Source organism: Aquarana catesbeiana, linkage group LG08 (genome assembly GCF_042186555.1).
Source record: "Aquarana catesbeiana isolate 2022-GZ linkage group LG08, ASM4218655v1, whole genome shotgun sequence".
Taxonomy (NCBI): Eukaryota; Metazoa; Chordata; class Amphibia; order Anura; family Ranidae; genus Aquarana; species Aquarana catesbeiana.
Genome location: NC_133331.1, coordinates 102,165,036 through 102,189,223, shown reverse-complemented (window position 1 = coordinate 102,189,223; position 24,188 = coordinate 102,165,036). Strand labels below are relative to the sequence as shown.

General features: G+C 42.2%; 1 protein-coding gene across 2 annotated transcripts in view; it reads left to right on the top strand.

The window, feature by feature from the left end:
- The first annotated feature begins 5,157 nt into the window (after positions 1 to 5,157).
- The window catches only part of STYK1 (serine/threonine/tyrosine kinase 1), a 74,514-nt gene continuing 55,483 nt past the window's right edge, over positions 5,158 to 24,188 (top strand). The window contains exons 1-2 of one of the 2 annotated variants that reach the window (XM_073596239.1): positions 5,158 to 5,497; positions 9,980 to 10,067. The gene's annotated coding sequence lies outside the window, so the exon portion shown is untranslated. The remainder of the gene's footprint in view (positions 5,498 to 9,979; positions 10,068 to 24,188) is intronic. The other variant, XM_073596238.1, reaches the window with a different exon arrangement.

The window sequence follows — 24,188 nt, the reverse complement described above, 5'->3', positions numbered from 1 at the left end:
ATAAATGCAGTAACATCAGCACCCATAAATGCGGCCTTACCAGCACCCAAAAATGCAGTAACATCAGCACCCATAAATGCGGCCTCACCAGCACCCATGAATGCAATAACATCAGCACCCATAAATGCAGTAACATCAGCACCCATAAATGCAGTAACAACAGCACCCATAAATGCGGCCTTACCAGCACCCAAAAATGCTGTAACATCAGCACCCATAAATGCTGCCTCACCAGCACCCATGAATGCAGTAACATCATCACCCTTAAATGCAGTAACATCAGCACCCATAAATGCGGCCTCACCAGCACCCAAAAATGCAGTAACATCAGCACCCATAAATGCGGCCCTACCACCACCCAAAAATGCAGTAACATTAGCACCCATAAATGCAGCCTTACCAGCACCCGAAATTGCAGTGACATCAGCACCCAAAAATGCAGTAACATCAGCACCCATAAATGCAGTAACATCAGCACCCATAAATGCGGCCTTACCAGCACCCAAAAATGCAGTAACATCAGCACTCATAAATGCAGTAACATCAGCACCCATAAATGCGGCCTCACCAGCACCCAAAAATGTGGTAACATCAGCACCCATAAATGCAGCCTCACCAGCACCCATAAATGCAGTAACATCAGCACCTAAAAATGCGGCCTTACCAGCATCCAAAAATGCAGTAACATCAGCACCCATAAATGCGGCCTCACCAGCACCCATGAATGCAGTAACATCAGCACCCATAAATGCAGTAACATCAGCACCCATAAATGCGGCCTCACCAGCACCCAAAAATGCAGTAACATCAGCACCCATAAATGCGGCCTTACCAGCACCCAAAATTGCAGTAACATCAGCACCCATAAATGCGGCCTCACCAGCACCCAAAAGTGCAGTAACATCAGCACCCATAAATGCGGCCTCACCAGCACCCATAAATGCAGTAACATCAGCACCCATAAATGCGGCCTCACCAGCACCCATAAATGCAGTAACATCAGCACCCATAATTGCGGCCTTACCAGCACCCATAAATACAGTAACATCAGCACCCATAAATGCGGCCTCACCCGCACCAAAAAGTGCAGTAACATCAGCACCTAAAAATGCGGCCTTACCAGCACCCAAAAATGCAGTAACATCAGCACCCATAAATGCGGCCTCACCAGCACCCATGAATGCAGTAACATCAGCACCCATAAATGCAGTAACATCAGCACCCATAAATGCGGCCTCACCAGCACCCAAAAATGCAGTAACATCAGCACCCATAAATGCGGCCTCACCAGCACTCAAAATTGCAGTAACATCAGCACCCATAATTGCGGCCTTACCAGCACCCATAAATACAGTAACATCAGCACCCATAAATTCAGTAACACCAGCACCCAAAAATGCTGCGCCAGTGCCTCTGACACTGTACAGAGGTAGAGAGGGAGTAGGATCACCAGTGACCGGATGCCCTAGGCTGCCTAGTTTGCCCAGTGGTAGCGCCGGCCCTGTCTGCTTGGCACACACTCAGAATCGCACATGATGACTTTAAGTCCCCTTTCACACTGGACAGCACTAAAAATAGCGCCTACATAGCGCTTGAAAAAAGCCTCAGCTGCAAACCCAGTGTGAAAGCCAGAGTGCTTTCACACTGGGGCGCTGCGCTGGCAGGACGTCACAAAAAGTCCTGCCAGCAGCTTCTTTGCAGTGCTGTAGGAGCAGTGAATACACCACTCCTACACTGCTCCTCCACAGCTCCTGCCCATTGAAATCAATGGGGCAGCGCTGCCATACCGCCGGCAAAGCACTGCTGCAGCGGTGTTTTGCGGGAGGATTTAACCTCCCGCAAAACACCTCTTTTCGACCGCTAGGGGGGTTTAAAACCGCCCCGCTAGTGGCCGAAAAGTGCCGCTAAAACGATGGTAAAGCAGCGCTAAAAATAGTGCCGCTTTCCCGCTGACGCCCGGGGCAGGCTCAGTGTGAAAGGGGTCCAAGTCATCATCATGTGCGATTGTGTGCGTATGCCAGGCCCAAGCAGAAGCAAGCAGCCAATCAAATATCGTGCTCAATATGGATTAAATAAATATGCTTAGCCATTGATATCATAAAGTAATAAAGTGATTTGTGCAACAGCAGGTACTACTTGCACAAATCACTTTATTTCACTTTATTTATGATATCTATGGCTAAGCATATTTATTTAATCCAAATAGTTGCTGGTACACTGTACAAATGCTGCATGCACATGATGATCAAGATCGTGGTGACAATTGCTGTCTGTACTAGTACCTGCTGCTGCCTGGGGGGTTCCAATTATTTTTCCTCTCTCTCTGTCCTCCTGGTCTCCAGCCTCCGTCCAGGTTCCCCTCACCGGCGTCACCGACCACGTCACGGCACGTCACACAGACCCGGGAGACCCCCCGAGATAAGAAGATGAAGCAGGCAGCAGTTGCGCAGAGGAGGGTAGACGGAGCTTTAGGCTCCGCCTCCACCAGTTACCCTATGGCTACGGGCAGTCACTCTGGCCAGCGCCAACTCATCGGCCGTCATGGGGGCGCCTGTCGCTTTCCTCCTCACTAGCTAATGAAGTGCTGTGCCGGCGCCCTTGCTCCAGCAGGCCGGCCGTGGCGCTGAGGACTAGATTGTGCCGGAGGCGGCCGTGAGAAGACGGGTGGGACTTTTTTTTGTGTGCGGGGGCGGCTTTTTTTCAGCCCCCCCCATGGCGCCCATGGCACTTGCCATGCCTGCCATACCCTAGATATGCCTCTGGTTGCAGTGTTGTGGCAATTTTTCTGCCCCTGTTTAACAGGAGCGTGTAATTACAATTTTTGATGCAATACTTTGCAGCAGGGCTCATTCCTGCACTCCAACTAGAGTATCTGTGAGGGGCTGCAGTGTTGTGGCGCCAGCACCAGTGCCCAAGGCCCAATTTTTCAGCCCCTGTTTAACAGGGGCGTGTAATTACAATTTTTGATGCAATACTTTGCTGCAGGGCTCATTCCTGCGCTCCAACTAGAGTATCTGTGAGGGGTTGCAGTGTTGTAGCACCAGCACCAGTGCCCAAGGCCCAAATTTTCAGCCCCTGTTTAACAGTGGCGTATAATTACAATTTTTGATGCAATACTTTGAAGCAGGGCTCATTCTTGCGCTCCAACTATAGCATCTGTGAGGGGTTGCAGTGTTGTGGCACCAGTGCCTAAGGCCCAATTTTTCTGCTCCTGTTCAACAGGAACATGTAATTACAATTCTTGAGCTAATATTTCACAGCAGGGCCCATTCCTGCGCCCACCAAGAGTAACTGTGAGGGCTTACAGTGTTGTGGCAACACCACCACCACCACCACCAAAGGCCCAATTTTTCTACCCCTGTTAAACAGGTGCATGTAATTACAATTCTTGATATAATATTTCACAGCAGGGCCCGTTCCAGCGCCCACCAAGAGTAACTGTGAGGACTTACAGTGTCGTGGCACCAGCTCCACCAAAGGCACAATTTTTCTACCACTGTTCAACAATGGCATGTAATTACAATTCTTGATCTAATATTTCACAGCAGGGCCGTTCCTGCTCCCACCAAGAGTAACTGTGAGGGCTTACAGTGTTGTGGCAACACCAACACCTAAGGCCCCAATTTCTGCAGAGTATATAAGGCAGGCCCCTACTTTCAAATATCCAACTTATAAACGGCTCCTACTTGCAAACGGGAGACAACAGAAAGTAAGATGAAATCTACCCCTAGGAAGGGAAATTCTCTCCTGTAAGAGTTAATATGGGAAAAACGTGTCTCCTCTTCACTGATGTTTTATCACCAATCCTTATTTCACTAAAAACCCCAAATTTTCAAAAAACATTTGTCATTGGGACAGAAAGTGAGGTGAAATCTTCTGAAGAGGTGCACAGACAGCAAAACAAATGTTACAGGGGTGATAACCCTTCCCTATGTTTTCCAAAAAGTTTAAAAATAGATTTTTTTGTCTGGAGCTACACTTTAAAAATGTACCAGTTCAAAATTACAAACAGATTCTACTTAACAACAAACCTACAGTCCCTGTCTTGTTTGCACCGCCTGTATACTGCTGTTCAGTGTATATAGGTCCTAGGGGTCCCACGCCTTTCCTTTTTTTTTTTAATTTTGGTGCGGGGTTCCCCTTAATATCCATGCAAGACCCAAAGGGCCTGGTAATGGACTGGGGGGGTACCCATGGTGTTTGTCTCACTGATTTTCATCCATATTGCCGGGACCCGACATTACATTAAAGCCGCAAGCAGTTTTAAATGACTTTTATTCCTTTAAAAATGTAATTTTGTGCAGGGATTGTTCTAAGCACGGGAAACATGCGCCACTTTACAGGCATACTATAGACACCCCCCAGGTACGATATTTAAAGGAATATTTCACTTTTTTTTTTCACTTTAAGCATCATTAAAATCACTGCTCCCGAAAAAACTGCCCTTTTCACAGACGTGTATCCTGGGACCTTCCTGTCTGTCTGTCTGTTTTTTTTGCATTGATACATGTCCCCTGGGGCAGGACCTGGGTCCCCAAATGCTTTTTAGGACAATAACTTGCATAATAGTCTTTAAAATTAGCACCTTTGATTTCGAACGTTCGAGTCCCATAGACTTCAATGGGGCTCTAAAGTTCGCGCAAACTTTCGGTCCGTTCGCAGGTTCTAGTGCGAACTAAACCAGGGGGTGTTCGGCTCATCCCTAGTCTGCACCATTTAAAAAAAAAAGCATGTGGTACCAAACTGCGTTGTGCTACGGTACCATGCCTTTTGGCACATTTGTAAGAAGTGTGGGGGTTAAAGTTGCCAGCTCATGCCTCTAAACCCAAACACATATGATTTACACAGGTTCTGAGGTGAATTTAATGCATATAAGGCACCAAGTGAGTTTAATTACCCCCTTAATCAGCCACAGAACCTGTGTAATTAATATGTGTTTGGTTTTAAAGGGATGAGGTGGCAACCCTAGTGGGGGTGCCGTTAAGAATTACTGGCACTGCCACACATCTGTAAAGGGGCAGCGCATTTTTGTGTATTGTAGGAAATCATGGGATTTTGTGTGTGCTCCCGCAACACACTGGTGTGAAGGAAGTCTTATTAAATCAACTCCATAGACTGGACAGGAATACTGCTCCTGAGTTTTGTCTTTATTAGGCTCGGTGTTATTTGTGTTGGTGTGTCCTATACTGTGGTTTGTGTATGTCACTTGAGTTGTATGTAATGCACCTTGTAGATGGCAGCAGTAGCCTGCCTGTAGTACACACAGAGGAGGGGTGGGGAGGCAGTCAGTACATCAGAGCCAGAAAGACCCGTCGGACAGGTGTGAAGTCAGTGGAAATGTGATCACAGACGTGTATCCTGGGACCTTCCTGTCTGTCTGTCTGTTTAAAGAGAGTCACCGAGGAGGAGGACACCTGGATTATACGGGGACAATCAGCAGAAAATATTAATCTTTGGGGAATCATGGTTCCCAGGAAAGGACAGACACCTGGAGAAGGTAAGAGGCGGGTATGGGAAGAGTAGAAATGAAAGAGTTCACCGATGTGCTGGGCACATAGCTATACACCGATCCCACACAAATGTACTGCGGTTGATTTACTAAACAGTATTGGCAGTTTACCTAGCAAAGTGAATGTTAGTAAATAAAGGGGACCGGTGTTCACTCTGAATACCCAATCATAAAAAAAAAAAAAAGATTTTCGCTAGCACAGGATTGGCTGATTGAAGTGAACATAACTTTACCTTATTACACAAACTCAATGAATTACTAATTTTGCTAAGTTAACATTCACAAATCCTTTAGTAAATCAACCCCAGTGTGCCACTGTTCCCTACATTGTACAAATGTATGACCCTTGTGCTGTGTACAACCCTAAGGGCTCATTTACACTTACATTAGCCCCCTGAAGAGCAACCCATGGTCAATCACTTTTCACAAAACATTTGACAAGCAGGGAGGAAACGTCATGTCACCTGTTTCAACTTCTAAAAGCCCACGCTACTGTGTGGGGTGGTTGCGGTGCAGACCCAGTCACTGGTATTACCGGACAACTGCAACAGTATTTTATATTACCGCAGCTGTGAAACAAAGAATCGAGGCTACAGCATGTGTACACCCCCCATCCGTTGCCTTTGCAATTTAAGGGGGAGCAGTTGGAGGGTGTTAAAAATTAGGCCCAACTGTGTGTTTTTACTGACCCCCCAACCACAAGTGTAAATGAGCCCTAATTAAACATCAGTTGAAAATACACTTATTTGAAAGCATGCAATCATATTTTGAACCGTGTTCTTAGCTCTAGGGATTTATCTACTATATTTATAGGTTTGATGGTATAGCTCTATAGATCTTATTATATATAGCGTTGATCAATTGTTTCTCTATCATTTATCTATGTATCTATCTATGTATCTATCTATGTATCTATCTATCTATCTATCTATCTATCTATCTATCTATCTATCTATCTATCTATCTATCTATCTATCTATCTATCTATCTATCTATCTATCTATCTATCTATCTATCTAGATGTGTGTGTGTATGTATATATATATATATATATATATATATATATATATATATATTTGTTTATTACAGATCTGAACACATCACTGCAATATGGATCTTTATGCAGCTGTGTGGTATTGTCCCTTTTGGTAACAATGCACCTGTGTTCAGATCTGTAAAAATGCTACACAGCTACAAATGTGGCATTTTTGTGCTTGTATGCCAGAGGCCTTGATCAGGTGATAAGATATGGTGATTAAAGTACAACTAAAAGCAACATTTTTTTTTTTGAATAGAGTACAAAGGGATTAGAATGCCTGACAGTTTGTATTACTTTCTGTGCTACCATTAGGGAGATTCGGCCTCTCTATTTGTCTTGTTTACCATTATCATTCAAAGTGAAAGTAAAAGAAATATATATATATATAATATATAATATAAAATATAAACAAATATTAAGTTGTCCCCAGAAAGTAATAGAGGGGAAATTTCCCAATGGGGACACTAGTTCTGGTGACCTGGGGGCCCCAAAAGGAATTCCCTTAATTTGCAGGGATTTCCTCTCACTTCCTGTTTTGGCTATAAGACAGGAATATCTCCCCAATGGAACACAGACGGTAAAAAAATAAACTGACAATGGCTATAACCTTCTCTTAAGCCTCGTACACACGATCGGATTTTCCAACGGGAAATGTGTGATGACAGGCTGTTGGAGGAAAATCCGACCGTTTGTACGCTCCATCGGACAAATGTCGGATTTTTCGCGGACAAATGTTGGATGACAGGTTTTAAAATTATCCGCGGACAAACATCTGTTGTTGGATTTTCCGAGCGTGTGTACACAAGTCCGTCAGACAAAAGTCCAAAGTACAAACACACATGCTCGGAAGCAAGAACGAGCCAGAAGCGGTCGGTCTTGTAAACTAGCGTTTATAATGGAGAATTAACATTCGAGACGTGGCAAATTATGAAATCTCGAAATGCAGCGCACAATTCTCTTCTTCGTTAATGGGATAATAGTGAAGCTGCTTTGCTGGTGATACTGATGGAGTTATTGCAAACTAATTTTCAAAGGCTTTTTTTTCTAGTGATATCAAGAATAATATTATTTATTTATTTTTTGTTTGTTTGGGCAAGTTACCACAACACCATTATTCCATAGTTTTTAAGATGAAAGATACAACTATGTTGGTGTCCCTTGTCAATTTTACAAGTTTATTTTTTTTAAATGTCACAATTAAAATTAGACATGCTATCTGCCAATAGAACTTAACCAAAAAGTGCATTCTATGCATCGAAAAATATAGAAAATATACCAAATCAAAAAATAAAATAAAAGCCTCATGCATGTGTCCTGCTTCTTAATATAGAGGGTCACCAATGCCAAGAGCTGGTGAAAGCAGGGGTCCGTCAAGCGGAGATAATTCTGAAAATCATCCAGATTATTCTCCTGGAGCTCCTGCAGCAAAGGCAAAATTGGTCACCATTAATAAAGCAACCAATTTTTGGTCCAAGAAATCCTCCTCCTCCTGTTCCTGGACTGGACTTGGGTCAAAGCAATAAATCCAAGGCCAATAATAACACGTTATCTCCTCCGATTCCGCAATATGTCATGTTGATGATTGGCAGTTCAGAAACGAACTGAAAAGCATGAAATAAAAAGCGCAAACTGAAAAGCGCTAAATGAAAAGCGCAAAATGAAAAGTGTGGATCAACACCCACCAAACTTCTACTAACACGAAATTAGCAGAAGGAGACCAAAGGGTGGCGCTAAAGAGCTGAAAAACCACATAGTACGTCGTGTTTGGCCGACAATTCCTTGCCGTTTGTATGCAAGACAAAATCCAGGCACACGCCTTCGGACAAAAGTCAGAGGTTTTGTCTGCAGAAAATCCGATCGTGTGTATGAGGCTTTACTCTATCCAACATAGAAAAAAAGTTGTGCCTATAGTTCTACTTTAAATCACCATTTAACTAAAGTAATTGTGATGTATGAACTCTTTTTAAAATGAAAGTATTACTGGAGATGTGCTATATGAACAGTATTTAGTTGCTTTAATCATTCATAATTTTTGGTAAAGTGTTTACATAGACATTAAATGTAGCTGTAGGTAACCAAGAAAATGTACATGTTCGCTATTCAAGTATTTGTTTTAGTTTAGCCCTGTTTTTTTTTTTCAATTGCCATTAGCATTGATCAAGATTTTTGACCCCAGGCCTATCCTCCCATAGCTACAGAACTCTTTAATTCAATTCAAAGATGTACCCAATTGTATTTTCCTTTGAAGTTTATTTTATTCCATAATATCGCCATTGATAGGTTGGGATTTAATTTGGTAGCAGATTCAAATACGTTGGTTTTTATTTTTTAGGTTTTCAGTTGTATGAAAATGGAAAGCATTAGAAAAAAAACAATTTCAGTAATTCTCTTCATTTATATGACTAGCATGGGATTATTCCAACTCCAAGGCAACCCCAGATATTTTACCCAAAACACACAAGGATAGGGCATACGTGTTCATTTTAAATAACAAGCATAGCCCAGTATTAAGATTTGCCTTTCAGTATTTTTAACAGTTAATCTCAGCGCACACAGGTGAAAAGAATCTGTTTGCATGTTTCCTAGGTGTAACGTTACAATAAGATCAAGTTGGGTTTGGGCACAACCAAGCAATTTTAAGACAGGTTTGTTAACAAAATAAAAAAAAAAAACGAAGGACATTGTACGTGCATGCTATGGTGTCCACACTATAAACTCAAATGTCATCCAGAATGTCATAAGGGTTCATTTGAACTCGAGCAGTGATAAGGGTTTGTTTCTTTCATTTTTCTTTATTCTTCATGGGGGCTAGATCAGATCAGGAGGGGAACTACTGAATTAAATCATTTATAATATAGATTGTAGTTCACTATTACTATTGTAATCTGTTACTAAAGTGGAGAACACCTGATGATCTAATTTTCTATGTGACCACAGTTTGGCAGCATTGAGATTACTTTGTGCCGGGGAGCTTGGTATGTCACAGAAAATATGCTCAGTTTGATTTTTGAAAGCCCAGATATGAATATATTTTCTCTGTTTGGGATAATGCCAATCATTTTATGAAATGATAATGTACATTAAAAAAAAAAAAATAATTTCCAGTGATTGGTTTATATCCCCCATGTCTATGCTATGGAGAAATTTCCTGTAGTGTAACTATTTACTTTCCCAATCTCATGTGACTGTATCCCATTCATAGACCCTTTACAAGGTGTATTTGAGGCTTAGTAACACCCACTAACTCTGGCAGGCCTAACAATGTTTTTTTAAAGATGAAGTTCTCCTTTGGCACACCTTCCAATAATGTGACCATCAGTAGGTTAAAACAAACTAATCAGCTTTTAAAATTGTTAACTGTAGATGCCATATCTGTAGGTCATTTTGTGTCTACCTGAAATACTCTCGTCTTTGCTTCCATTTTCATCCAGACTAGTTTCCGGGATGTTGCAGCCATTGATTGCCCACCCCCAGTACCATAGGAGCGAGCTTCTCCCTGAGAAAAAAGCTGCACCAAGGGTATGGCATTTACAGTAATCAATATTTTAAAATTAGGCAGTTTGGTTTAAGCCTTCATTCAGTAAAAATAGTTTTAAAAAATCATCAAAAGTGACATTACTTACTATCAATTTGATGTGTTTCTTGTGCAACCGACTACAACATTAGTCGAAATCTTCCTTCTCTGACACTCCCCCCCCCCCCCCCCACCTTACCGTAATCTTCTAGTGAAATGGCAGATATAGAACCAACAGACCTCACTGGGAATGCTGATTATGCCCTCCCTTTCCACCTCTCTCCTGCATTCATTAAAGCTGTACTATATTGAAAATATATCTATGAATGGAGGACAAGCAGATGAATAAAAGGTCCGCTTCCTCCATTCATAGATCACGTTTCATTCATAGAAGCTATAGTAAGACTTCTATGGATGAAGGAGGTGGCTATGAATAAAGGAGGTGGGCGGTAAGGGCAAGCATAGTTGACACTCTTGATAAGTGCCTGTCACAGATTTATTGTTTTTACCCTTTCGTTTTTGTTTTTTTTTGTTTTTTGCACACATGTTTAAAAAATAATTTTAGGCCTGAAAATTACACAAAACCCACAAATATTATATATTTTCTGAAAGCAGATACGCTAGGGAATAAAATAGTGGTAGTTCCAATTTTTTATATCACATGATATTACCGCAAAGGTCTAGGAAAAGTAAAATTTCAGTAAAAAACACACTACCGTGAATTTTATGGCAAAAAAAACGCAATAAATTACCCAAATTTTTGGTAAAATATAAAAGACGAGGTTGCACCAAGTAAATAGATACCTTAAACCTTAAAGTTTTATGTGCCTGTGAAATGGCGTCAAACTTCAGTACCCTATATTTTCTATAGGCGACGCTTCAAAGGCCCACTATAGGTATCAGTTTAGTGTTAGGCTGGGTTCACACATGTGCGGTGCGAATTGAAGCTCCGTTTTCACAGCTAATTGACAAAGTAGTTGTTCAGCGTTTCACATTAGTTTTTGATCAGGATCAGGTCAGGACTGCATCAGGATCAGGTCAGGTTTACATCAGGATCAGGTCAGGTTTACATCAGGATCAGGTCAGGATTTTATCCTGTTCACAACGGAATGCATCTGCGAATCAGATGCGTTCCCATAGAAGATAATATGCTTGCAATTCACACCCCAATGCCCAGTAAACGCACACTTTTTTGGGCAATGAGGAGTCCGAATGCAATGCACATATGTGAACCAGCCTCATTCAAATGAACGAATTTTAAAATTTCATGCAAATTGGATGCGGTGTAAGCCACATCCAATTCGTATAGGTGTGAACTGGGCCTAACAGAGGAGGCCTTGTGTTAGAATTTATGCCCTCACTCCAGCGTGTGTGGCAATATGTAACATGTTTATCGCAATCAACGTTTTCACACATAGGCACCCGACACATGCGTTTACGTTAGTACGTGTGTATATGAGGGGGTGTGGGGGCCTCAAATTTTTTTTTGGGGGGGGGGGATTTTATGTGCTTGGGTGTAACTTAATTTTTTTGCAAAAAATAAAAAATAAAACATTTTTTTACTTAACTTTTTTTTTTTCATCACATAGGGGACAAAAAGTTCCCTATGTGATGTTTTTTTGGTGACAGATTCTCCTTATTGAGATATGCAGGTTCTAAAAGACCCTACATGTCTCCCCTGTACTCCACTATATGTTTTGCAATGCAGATCAATGAGCAATGCTAGCTGAGCTAGCCAGGGACATGGAGAGCTTGACCCGGGGGGAGGAGAGCAGACGTGTGTCCACTTTTCTCTTTCCCCACCACCCTCTGGCAGCTGCCATGGAGCTCCCGGACCCGCTGATGTGCAAGCAGAGCCCGGTAAGCATGGCCGGAGGAGGGCGCCGGTACCAGGGTGTGTGCGAGTGATTGGGCGGCAGCGGAGCCCCCCGAATGCTCTCACCTGACAGGCAGAAGTCTGCCTGTCAGTTTCATGCACAATCCCGGTGGCTGCATCCACCGGATTATGTGTAATACCCCCCACTGTTAGGTCCGACGTATGGACCTGGTGGCGAAATTCTATTTTGCTAAACGAATGGCCCGTACAAAAGATCAGAAAATCATACGAAAAATACTGTTTTTGAAGCGATCGTACGATAATCTGATCATTAGTACACAGCTTTCGAGACCCGATCACAACAATTCATGCAAAATTATCCGATGGGACAAGCGCGGAAATTGTTGTGATACGATACCAGATTGTACGATTTTCGTTTAACCAGTACAATTGTCTTTCGAAAATACAATACAAACACACTACAACACATTACATCCCTTCCAAATTTTTATTCTGTCGTACAAGAATACTCTACATACTCTACATTTTCGATATGAGACTAGCATGCAAAAAAAAAAACGGATGATCATTTGTCAATAATCTCATTGTGTGTGCAAGGCATTCGTCTTTAACATACTGGGGTCCCTTGTCTGCATTATCACTTGATTGGAAAAAAATGTGAACTTAGCCTTTAATACAGCAGCAACTCTAATGCCTCGTACACACGAACGTATTTTCCTACAACAAATGTTGGATGTGAGCTTGTTGGCGGAAAGTCCGACCGTGTGTATGCTCCGTCGAACATTTGGTTTCGGACTTTCCGCCAACAAATGTTGGCTAGCAGGTTCTCAAAAATCCCGCCAACAAATTTTTGTTGTCGGACTTTCCCATCGCGTGTACACAAGTCCGTCAGACAAAAGTCCACGCATGCTCGGAATCAAGTACGAGCCGGAAGCGCTCGGTCTTGTAAAACTAGCGTTCGTAATGGAGATATCATGTACGTCTTGTACGTCACTACATTCGTAATTGTTGGCCAACATTTGTGTGACCGTGTGTATGCAATACAAGTTGGAGCTAACATCCTTCAAACAAAGATCCACGGTTTTGTTGTCGGAAAGTCTGATTGTGTGTATGGAGCATTACATTTGCAGAGTTAACCAGACTGCCATTTCAGGTTGGCCTCTTAAAAATATATAAAACATACAGTATTTCTGTTTTTTTACATACTGGATAATAAACAGGCAGTTTATTCTGGTTTATGCAAACTGTGTTTGAGGCCCCAATTAATGCCCACATACTGAAGCAAATACTAGAATGTTCATTCCTTATGTTTGATCTTTGAGAGGTGAAGGCTTTAGTGTACTCATGTTTGAGAATGTTTCTAGATTCATGTAAAAGACTTTGTATTTACCCGCATTTGAGCTTTGGGAGGAGTTCAGCAATCATGAGAAGCATAATTACTTTATTAGCTTTGGCTGTATTTGGCCCCCAGTTCAGACATGAATCATGATCTTATCTATCAATACTAGATTGACAGTCATGATAGTGTAGGAACTAAGAACAGGTTTAAAAAAGAAAGAAAGAAGGAAAAGGAAAGTTGCTAAGATATCCTACAAAATGCATGCCTAATGCATAGCTCATCAAATTTTCTACAACACATTACCCTGTAATGGATTTGTCTATAAATAGGGAGAACTAATGATGAACTGGGCTGGGCTATAAGCAATTAAAACAACTTGGCATGTGCAGTGTCTGCTTAGGATTCTGGTCATGCTTGTTTAGAAATATGTTGAGACGTGCTAGTTTTAGCAGGGAATGTGTTACGATATTTATGTATGTTATGCGTCAGAAAATATATATATACAGTATGTATATATGTATACAACAATGACAACATGTCTGTCCTTTTAAACAGCCAAAAGTTACATATTATCTCTATATTGCAGCTTGCCAGTCCTTGGATGTGGCTGGTTGTCTTTAGATGTGGCTGGTTTAGTTTCTCCTTATTCATGCTTCTTTTCCTTTATTTTCACCTGGTAGCACACAATTCTTGTTTAAAGATGATAACGCTCACTCACTGTATCTGTGGAGGAGCAGTGTTGTCACCCTTGGCTGCTTTCCTGATTTGTTCTAAAAACACATTATGGTGCCTTGAAAAAGTATTCATACCCCTTGTAATGTTCCACATTTTGTCATGTTACATCCAAAAACTTAAAAGTATTTTATTGGGATTTTATGTGATAGACCAACACAAAGTGACACATAATTGTGAAGTGGAAGGAAAATGATAAATGGTTTTCGATTGTTTTTACAAATAAATATCAGTAAAGTGTGGTGTGCATTTGTATTCAGCCCCCTTTACTCTGATACCCCTAACTAACAACTAGTGGAACCAATTGCCTTCAGACGTCACCTAATAGTGAATAGAGTCCACCTGTTTGTAATTTAATCTCAGTATAAATACAGCTGTTCTGTGAAGCCCTCAGATGTTTGTTAGAGAACCTTACTCAGCAAACAGCATCATGAAGACCAAGGAACACACCAGACAGTTCAGGGATAACGTTATGGAGACGTTTAACGCAGGGTTAGGTTATAAAAAAACTATCCCATGCTTTGAACATCTCACAGGGCACTGTTAAATCCATCATCCAAAAATAGAAAGAGTATGGCGCAACTGCAAACTTACTAAGACATGGCCGTCCACCTAACCTGACAGGCTGGGCAAGGAGAGCATTAATCAGAGAAGCAGCCAAGAGGCCCATGGTAACTCTGGAGGAGCTGCAGAGATTCACAGCTCAGGTGGGAGAATTTGTCCACAGGATAACTATTAGTTGTGCACTCTACAAATCTGGTCTTTATGGAAGAGTGGCAAGAAGAAAGCCATAAGAAGTCCCGTTTGCAGTCTGCGAGAAGCCATGTGGGGGACACAGAAAACATGTGGAAGAAGGTGCTCTGGTCAGATGAGACCAAAATTGAACTTTTTGGCCTAAAAGCAAAACGCTATGTGTGGCTGAAAACTAACACTGCACATCACACTGAACACACCATCCCCACTGCGAAACATGGTGGTGGCAGCATCATGTTGTGGGGATACACACGACCGGACTTTCCAGCAGAAAAGGTCAGACGGAATAATTTCATCGGATATTCCTATCGTGTGTGGGCTTCATCTGACTTTTTCTTTAGAAAATTCTGATGGACCTAGAAATAGTTTTAAATCTTTCCGACGGAATCAATTCCTATCGGGAAATTCGTCTGTATGCTATTCCGACGGACCAAAAATGACGCAAGGGCAGCTATTGGCTACTGGCTATTAAACTTCCTTTTTCTAGTCCCGTCATCACATTCAAAACGAACGGACTTTGGTGTGATCGTGTGTAGGCAAGTCCGTTTCAGCGGAACTCCGTCGGAACTTCGTCGGAAAGACATCAGAGTTTATTCTGATGGAAAATACAGCCAGAGCTACAATGGAATGGTATAGATCAAAGCATATTCATGTGTTAGAATGGCCAAGTCAAAGTTCAGACCTAAATCCAATTGAGAATCTGTGGCAAGACTTAAAAATTGCTGTTCACAGATGCTCTCCATACAATCTGATCTAAAATCCCAATAAAATACATTTACATTTTTAGTTGTAACATGACAAAATGTGGAAAATTTTAAGGAGAATTAATACTTTTTCAAGGCACTGTACCCTCCCCCCTTCACCTGCATAATATAGGATGGAGGATTTCTGTAGTTTACATGTGAGAGCTGATTACACCAATTGAAATTTCAGTTCAAAACAAAAAAGGTTACAAGAACACTGGATTTTTGGCAGGGTATTTTTTCTAATTAAGGGACACAGGATTCAAAGAAAATTGGGTTATATTTTGTGCACAGGAAGATTTTGACACTGGCAACGCAAAAAACAGTGACCAACCTGGTATAATTGCTTCCATCCCCTTTCTCACCTTTCTTTCACCACCCATTCTCTGTTCTTGCCTTTAAGCAGGAGGCAGCTTCCCCGCCATTTGCAAGATATATACAATTTCACCTCAATTAGTCCATCCATGCAGCAATCTATAGTGACCTAGTCAATTCAGACCATTTCCTGTTCTCAGCAGCTGGTATACCTGGCTTTCTCAAATAATCCTTTCTGGCCCCCTCCCAGCAACTCTTTAATTAGGTATTAATGCTAGGAGGAGAGACTGATTTTCTGTCGGGTGACCACAATATTCTGCTGCTGCATATGTGGATTATGTGGTCATAAGGAGGCTAAGTTGTCTCTGCTAAGCAGTACAACATGTTGGATCCCATGCTTAAGGGGGGCAGTCCTTCTGTATTGGGTCTCTCCAGCTCACAATCCACTAACAGTTAAAGGCAGCATGTAGTGTACCTGCTCATGGACCTGACAATTAAAGTTTGGACCATTGACCCTTGCTTGAGGCCATATACTTCTTAGAGTCTTCCTTAGCTCCATCATTCCCCCTTCTTAGCCTCATCTAGGGAGGCGTTCTCAGCAGTTATGCAAAAGTTTTCAAATTGTAAATATGATTGCTGACTGAATGCTGAGGCTGTAAACATACTTCAATGCCTTCCTCTCCAGAATTATTGTCTGACTTATCCGCAGCTGTAGCGGCCCCAAACCTTCTGCTCTAGAGACTCTATCTGATGAGGAATCTCACAAATGCTTTCCGGATGATTTTGTCCCTGAGGAGCTGTGGGCAACTACGATTGCTCCCAGGCTTAAAGAAACCATAATGGTTCTCACCGATGTGGTGAAGAGCAGCTTGTAACTTTTAGTAGTGCTGTTACTAGTCTAGGCTGTCTGAGAGGCCTCAAGACTATAAAAACCTATAGGCCCCTTTCACACTGAGGCGGGGGGGGCATCGGCTATTTTTAGCGCCGCTTTACCGTCGTTTTAGCGGCGCTATTCGGCCGCTGGTGGGGCGGTTTTAACCCCCGCTAGCGGCCGAGAAAGGGTTAAAAACCACCGCAAAGCGCTGATACAGCAGCGCTATGCCGGCGGTATAGCCGTTCTGCCCCATTGATTTCAATGGGCAGGAGCGGTGAAGGAGCGGTGTATACACCGCTCCTTCACTGCTCCAAAGATGCAGGTAGCAGGACTTTTTTGAGCATCCTGCCAGCGCACCACTCCAGTGTGAAAGCCCTCGGGGCTTTCACATCGGAAAGACAGCAGCGGCTGTTTCAGGGCGCTTTGCAGACGCTATTTTTAGCGCTGTAGCGCCTGCAAAGCGTCCCAGTGTGAAAGGAGTCTTATGGTACACACTTTACACTTTGTGTATGGAGACTAAAAAACTCCTGATAAACTATGTATTTGCACCGCCAAAACTTTTTACAGTCCAATATCCTTTTAACCCTTTGCCGACAAGCGTACACATAAGTAGGTCTTTATCCATGGTGCCGCATACATGTGTCGCTGTGTTTGTGCTGAGAGTGTGCTGCACAGCACACTCCCAGCAAAAGGGTCTCCCACTAATGATTGGGGACCAGGAGGCCCGGTACTGGATCACATGATCGTTGTGAGCCTCTGATTGTCTATCACAGTGATCAGTCACTGTACAGCCTGACCCTGTGTTGTTTTCTTCTCTTGAATGAAGAAAAAGATGCAAGGTACAATATATCTGTTTCCTCTTGCTAGAGGGGGAAACTGTAAATAAAAAAAAGTCTGTAAAAAAGAAAAAATAGCTAGATCAGGGTTTGATTTAGGCCAGTGTCAGGGTTAGAGTTAGGATTAATGTTAGGGTCAAAGTTCATGGTTAGAGTCAAGGGTCAGGATCAAAGTTTGTGATCAAAGGTCAGTGTCAGTGTATTTTAGGTAGGTTTAAAAAAAAGGTGTCACTTAGGGTTCATTTACACTTGCTTTGGCATCAACACATATTGAAACGCCTACCGCTTCAACGCGCTTTTATGATGTGTTTTTGAAGCTTCTGGGGTGCTTCGAAACAGCTTTGATGATGCTTCGGTGGAGTGTCAGGGATGCTTCCATGATGCTCTTTTGAAGCTTTGTTGAAGCTTGACAGGTGCTCTGCGTGTGTGTGGATATCTCATACCTGCAATTTCTCCAAAACAAAGTTAAGCTAAAGCTGAATTAAAGCCTCTCAAAAGCTGCAGGGGCTTCAAGCGAGCTTTGTCATAGAGTTCTATGGAGGCTTTGAAGACGCTTTAAAGAACCACTAAAGCCACATGGGGTATAATTTTTGAAGCGAAGCCGAAGCAAAGCAAATGCAAGGTGTAAACAGGACTGTAAGCTAACTATTTTATTTAGTGTCAGGGGCTTTGACTGGCATTCAGAGAGCTTTAACAAACCCTGTCTGAAGTCATGTTTTGAAGCAAGTGTAAACTAGCCCTTAGTGCCGGTTCACACTAGACGCGGCACAACTTGCAGGTCGCCTCACCGAGGCGACCTGCACACGACTGCCGGGGCAACTTGCAAGACGACTTCTGTATAGAAGTCTATGCAAGTCGCCCCCAAAGTAGTACAGGAACCTTTCTTCTAAGTCGGAGCGACTTGCGTCGCTCAGATTAGAACGGTTCCATTGTACAGAACGGGAGGCGACTTGTCAGGCGGCTAGGTCGCCTGACAAGTCACCCCCGTGTGAACCGAGCCTTAGTGTCAGTGCCAGTGTGGTTTACAAACAACAAATAACATACACATATGTGGTATCACTGTGATCTTCGGGAGTAGGAGAATTTATTTTGGGTTGTTCTTTGTTGTTAGGTTATGGTAATAGCAAGAAAAATACAGCTGCATTAAAATAAAAAAAAAACCTTTTTACTATTTTGTGCCAGTTTTCCATTGATAATAATAATAAAAAAAAATTAAAAGGGATATCCGTTACTATTTACCACCAAATGAAAGCCAAATGTGTCCTGAAAAAACACAATATACTGTAATTCACCTGGAGACACTAAGTAGTTTAATATCTTCATGTAGTTCTAAAAATTTCTCATGCAATCCACCAGGTCAACATTCTAGCCTCCAACGATAAAATGCAAACAGTCCAGACCTTTAAAAGGTTCGGTTGAATCCTGAACCTTTAGAAGTCTGTGTTGGAGCTGACTCATCTTGAGTTTCCTCGTCTTATCCTGGACATGGCTCAAGCCAGTGTTATACCCAAAGAAGCTTCTGGCTTTAATTCCAGGCTTGGACTCTCAGTCTATGAGCTGTCTAATCCTGAAATTCTGCATGAGAATTCTGGCTTCATGATAGTCTTTTTTAAGGCAGCTCCATTTGCTCAGTTCCACTCCAGAATTCTTCAACTCAACATTCTGTTGTCATGGGACAAACCAGTTCAGTCTTCAGATGAACAGATTCAGCTGACACCGAGGACCGGGTTATTCCTGGCCTGTTGGGTCAGGAACCTGTCTCTGAAGTCTGGAAAATCCTTTCTTTTAATGTCTTGAAAGATCCTAACAACAATGTCAACTTGAGGAGTTCTAGATACCTTGTCAATGCAGGGGACTTAGATCCCAAAGGCATCTTGTCTCCTGATCATAATTTTCAAGCTCCAGGTGATTTAGTTGTCCCTACAATGCTGAACCCTCGCAACTGAAGGGTCAGTTGATCTGGACTCAGTTTTGATGTACATAACTCATCAGGGAGGAACCAAAAGGGACTAAGAGAGTTTAAATGGACTCTCTCCTAGGCATAATTTCATGTTCCAGGCTTGTCAGCCATTAACATACCAGGTGTAGACAACTGGCAGGCAGACCATGCCAGATGGCAGCTCTTTGACCCAGGGGAATGGTCCCAATATGTGCAAGTATTTCAGGATCTGTGTTGCAGGTGAGGGATGCCAGATCCTGGACTCCAGGTTCAACAACAAACTGGACTGGTTTGTTTTCAGGTGTAGAGATCCTCTGGTTGAGGCAGTGGATACTGCAGTGGCTCTGTAGGATCAGTGCAACCTGATCTATGTCTTTCTTCTTCTGAAACTCCTTCCTCATCTATTCCACAGGATTAACATGGAGGGAATTTCAATGATACTCATAGCTCTGAATTGGCCCAGGTTAATGTAGTATTTCAACCTGATCAAACTGCTGGCAAACACTCCAAGGGCTCTTCCAGATCAACCGTATCTTCTATCTCAAGGACCAATTTATCACCCTGCTTCATATTTACTGGCTTTAATGGCATGGCTTTTGAAGCCCACATGTCTATTCTGTAATTCCTACACTGTTAAAAGCTAGGAAGTCTACCTCTCACAGTGTCTACCACTGCACATGGGAAGCATAATTTGTGTGGTGCAAAGCATAAAGTTTTCACCTCAGGAAATACTCTCTGGGGCAAATCCAGACCTTTTTGCAATTTGGCCTGGATTAGCATTTGGCCTTGAGTATCATCAAGGGGCAAATCTTGACCCTTGCAATATTATTACAAAGACTGCTAACCCCCCACTCTTTGGTTAAGACTTTTGTACAGGGTGTCACTTATGTACCTCTTATTCAAAGACAGTCTTTTGAACCTATCAGGAACATTTCACTGTCCACCATTACTCAAAAGGTTGCTTTACTTGTCATTATCACCTCTGCAGGATGTGTGTCTGAGCTGGCAGCTTTCTCTTGTAAAGAATCTTTTCTGGTCTTACACAAAGATAAGATGGTGTTGAGACCCAGAGACTTGTTCCTTCCTGAATCTGAACATTGTTCTCTCATCTCTCTGTCCAGGTCTAGTACATCAGAAATACATTTTTCTTGATGTAGTTTGTGCTGGGAGGGTTTACATTGCAACCACTGCTTCCATTAGAAAGACCGACTTTCTTTTTGTCATCCCTCATGGTCCCCATAAAGAACAGCTTTTTGTTCCAGCATTTCTCAGTTGTTCGGACAGATCAACATTCACACTTATGGTCTTAAGGGTGGGTTCCACCCTTTCCTGGTAAAGTTCACTGTACTTGATCTGTGATTGCCTTTGGGGCTTTTCAGTATTAGGCAACAGTTTCACAGATTTGCAGGGATGGCTATCACAGTTTCCTTGCTTTGTTACTGTGTTGTTATTGTTGCCCACCTCTCATTTGTTGCTTTGGACATCCCAGTTGTCTTTTAATCTTGTGTCCCTTATTGAATTGAGAAAGAAAATAGGATTTTTGTACTTATTGTAAAATCAGTTTCTGATGCAGCGTACACACGGTCGGACTTTTCGACCAGACTTGTCCGACGGATGCTGACGGACCAAATCCGGTGGACAATCCGATCGTGTGTGGGCTTCACATCAAATCTTCAAATCTTTACGTCATAACTCCGCCGGACCCAGAAATCCGCTCGTCTGTATGCTAGTCCGACGGACAAAAAAAGACGCTAGGGCAGCTATTGGCTACTGGCTATCAACTTGCTTATTTTAGTCCGGTGTACGTCATCACGTACGAATCCGTCGGACTTTGGTGTGATCGTGTGTAGGCAAGTCCGTTCGTTAAAAAGTCAGTTGGAAGTCTGTCAAAAGTCTTCTGGAAAGTCTGTCGGACAAGTCTGGTCGAAAAGTCCACCCGTGTGTACGCGGCCTTAAAGGACAGAGGTCTCTACTCTGTGTTTTTCGAGCATGCTGGGAGTGGGAAGGGTTATACTAGGCTGCTCACTGTATTTTGTTTTGCCAGCATTCAAATCTTCTAGTAGGTGTCTTTGAATCCTGTGTCCTTTAATCAATGGATTTCACAATAAGTACAAAAACACTGTTTTTTCTGCACTTACAGGAAGTGTTCTTAGTCTGAAAAAAAGAAAGCCAATGCAGCCACCACACCCAAGAATTAGAAAGCTGCAATGTGTTACGGGTTTATATGTAATTTATGAAAGCCTGTCACAAACCAGGGCATTTCAAAATGTTGAAGAAAATACAGTGGCTGCTTTTAAGGGATGTCAATTCGATCTGTAGATTCAGAGATATACTATAAGCAGCCTAAACCAGGGCTTTATTTCAGGGGGAACTTGGTGAAACTCAGTTCCACCACCTCTGGCTCAGACTCTTGGGGGGGCCTGCTCACAACAATCACTTGTAAACACAGAAGTCCAGTTTCTGTGTTTTCAAGTGACAGCTCTGCACTCTGTGTGTAAGCCCCCTGAACTCTGCACTCTGTATGTAATGCAATCCTGGTATTTAATGCCCCTTTAAGATCCTCCTACTGTTCGTGAAATTTAAACTTACCACACCCACTATTTAATGTGATTTGGAGGGTGTGTGTGGGTAGAGGGGTTTTGGGGGGTCGTTGTTGAGTTCCAGCATCTATTGTTTGAGAAAAAAAGCCCTGGCCTAAACGATATACAAGTTTTCCCATCAGAGTTGAGTTACCTCTCACACCTCCTGAGGCTCCCTATTGAAAAACACTTTTAATAGGAATTGTCTGGATTGGAATTTTACATCCAATTTTTATGATAAAAGAGATCTCTAAGTATTTCTTAAACCAAAGCCTATCGTTTAGGCCAGGGCTTTTTTTGCTTTCATTTAAGATAGCGTAGTGAATGCTTAAAACCCCTGTCAATATTTTTTTCCCATCTGTGTGCCATTGGGGAGATTTTTCTTCACTTCCTGCTCTGTAGCCACAGCAGAAAGTGAGAGGAAATCTCTCCAAACTGAAGAAAAGTCTCTCTTATGCCGCGTACACACGAGTGGAATTTCTGACAGAAAGAGTCCGATGGGAGCTTTTCATTGTATATTCCGATCGTGTGTATGCCCCATTGGACTTTCTCTGTCGAAAATTCAGACAGACTTAGAGAACATGTTCTATATTTTTCAGACGGAACAAATGACTATCGGAAAAAACGCTCATCTGTATGCTGTTCGGACGCACCAAAATCGACACCACGTTCTGGACAGTCGGAATTTGGTGTGACCGTGTGTATGCAAGACAGCTTGAGCGGAATTCCGTCGGAACTCTGTCGGAAAAACCTTCAGAGTTTATTCCAATGGCAAAACCGGTCGTGTGTACAGGGCAATAGAGACTTGTCATTGGAATAAGTGTTCACATCTATTCTAGTTCTGGAGAAAAATCTAAATTTTGGATTTTCCCTCACTTTATTTCCCACATTTTATTTTCCAGTGACACCGAACACCAGGACAAATATAGAGGATGAATCTATCCAGTGGGGATAGCAATAAAGCTCTGACTCAAGTTCTAACCCCTCATCGCTGTATCCAAAACAAAAAAAAAAAATAGGTTTTGGCTTTGGATACACTTTAAGACCACCATGTTAAGACTACTTCTAAACAAATTATATTTTAGATTTAAAGAGAAGTAGAGTGCCAAACCACAGATTTTTTTTTATTGGCCCCCTTGGCTTATTGGAGATATGCCCTCTTTCCCACTTCTCCCTTGGTTTGTGTTTGTTTCTTTGCTTTCTGCTTTATTGTTTTGCTTATACCTCTTCCAGGATAAACTTAGATATTTCCCAGGGTTTGGTTTACAGTCACTAGTTTATGACTTTCTAACACTGGTCCAAGACTTCCTTGGATGAAATGTGGAATCATTCTCAAACCTTGCGATATTATACTAGCCTGACATGCAAAGAGATTATTTTTGATAGTCATCATTGTTCAGTTATATTTGGCATGCAAGAGGTTCCAACCCTTTTACTTGCATGCTTGATAATGTTTGTTATTTTATATGTGTCATAGCAGACTACAGCATATTATTAGTTGTAAAGCACACACAGTTAGGCATTCATCCGTGGAATATAAGGAAGAGCACAAAAAACAGGGCCATAGCCTTAGACAATCTGTGCACACCAATTATCTGGATTTTTCAGCTGCCACTATTTTTCAAAGTGTATCCAAAACATGGATTTTCTTTGGATCAGATAAGCCAAAGTTTAGGGAGGAGTTTAGGTGCATTAAAGATAAAGGTTAAAAGCAAAAATCATACTTAATGATACTTCATTCAAGACTTTCTGCTATCTCCCAGAGATTCTAATGGTGAGATTCTCCACCCTGTCAACGTAGGCCATGAGAAAAGTGTTCCTTTTTTCTGTACCTACAGTACATTTTACAGATTTTTTTTTTTTCTACATTATAAAGAATCCAGTATTGACTTTGAAGTAGTCTTTGATCAAAACATTGTTTTGCCTCTCTGTACACTGTGTGCCCTATTTTCAGGGTGTAGTCACACTAGCAGTTTTAGCCTTTAATCGGGCATGTTTCACCCCCTTGGTCCTGCTCATTTTGTTAGTGTGATTGCTCTGAACTGCATGTGGGTATAGTTCAGTGTACTGTGCCCAGGACTGCTTGGAAGAGGTGGTTTGGGGCCCGTTTCACTTGGAATCCGGTATGATTCACTTCAGTGTGAGCACCAGCCGTACCCAAACACAGAACTCTCCATAG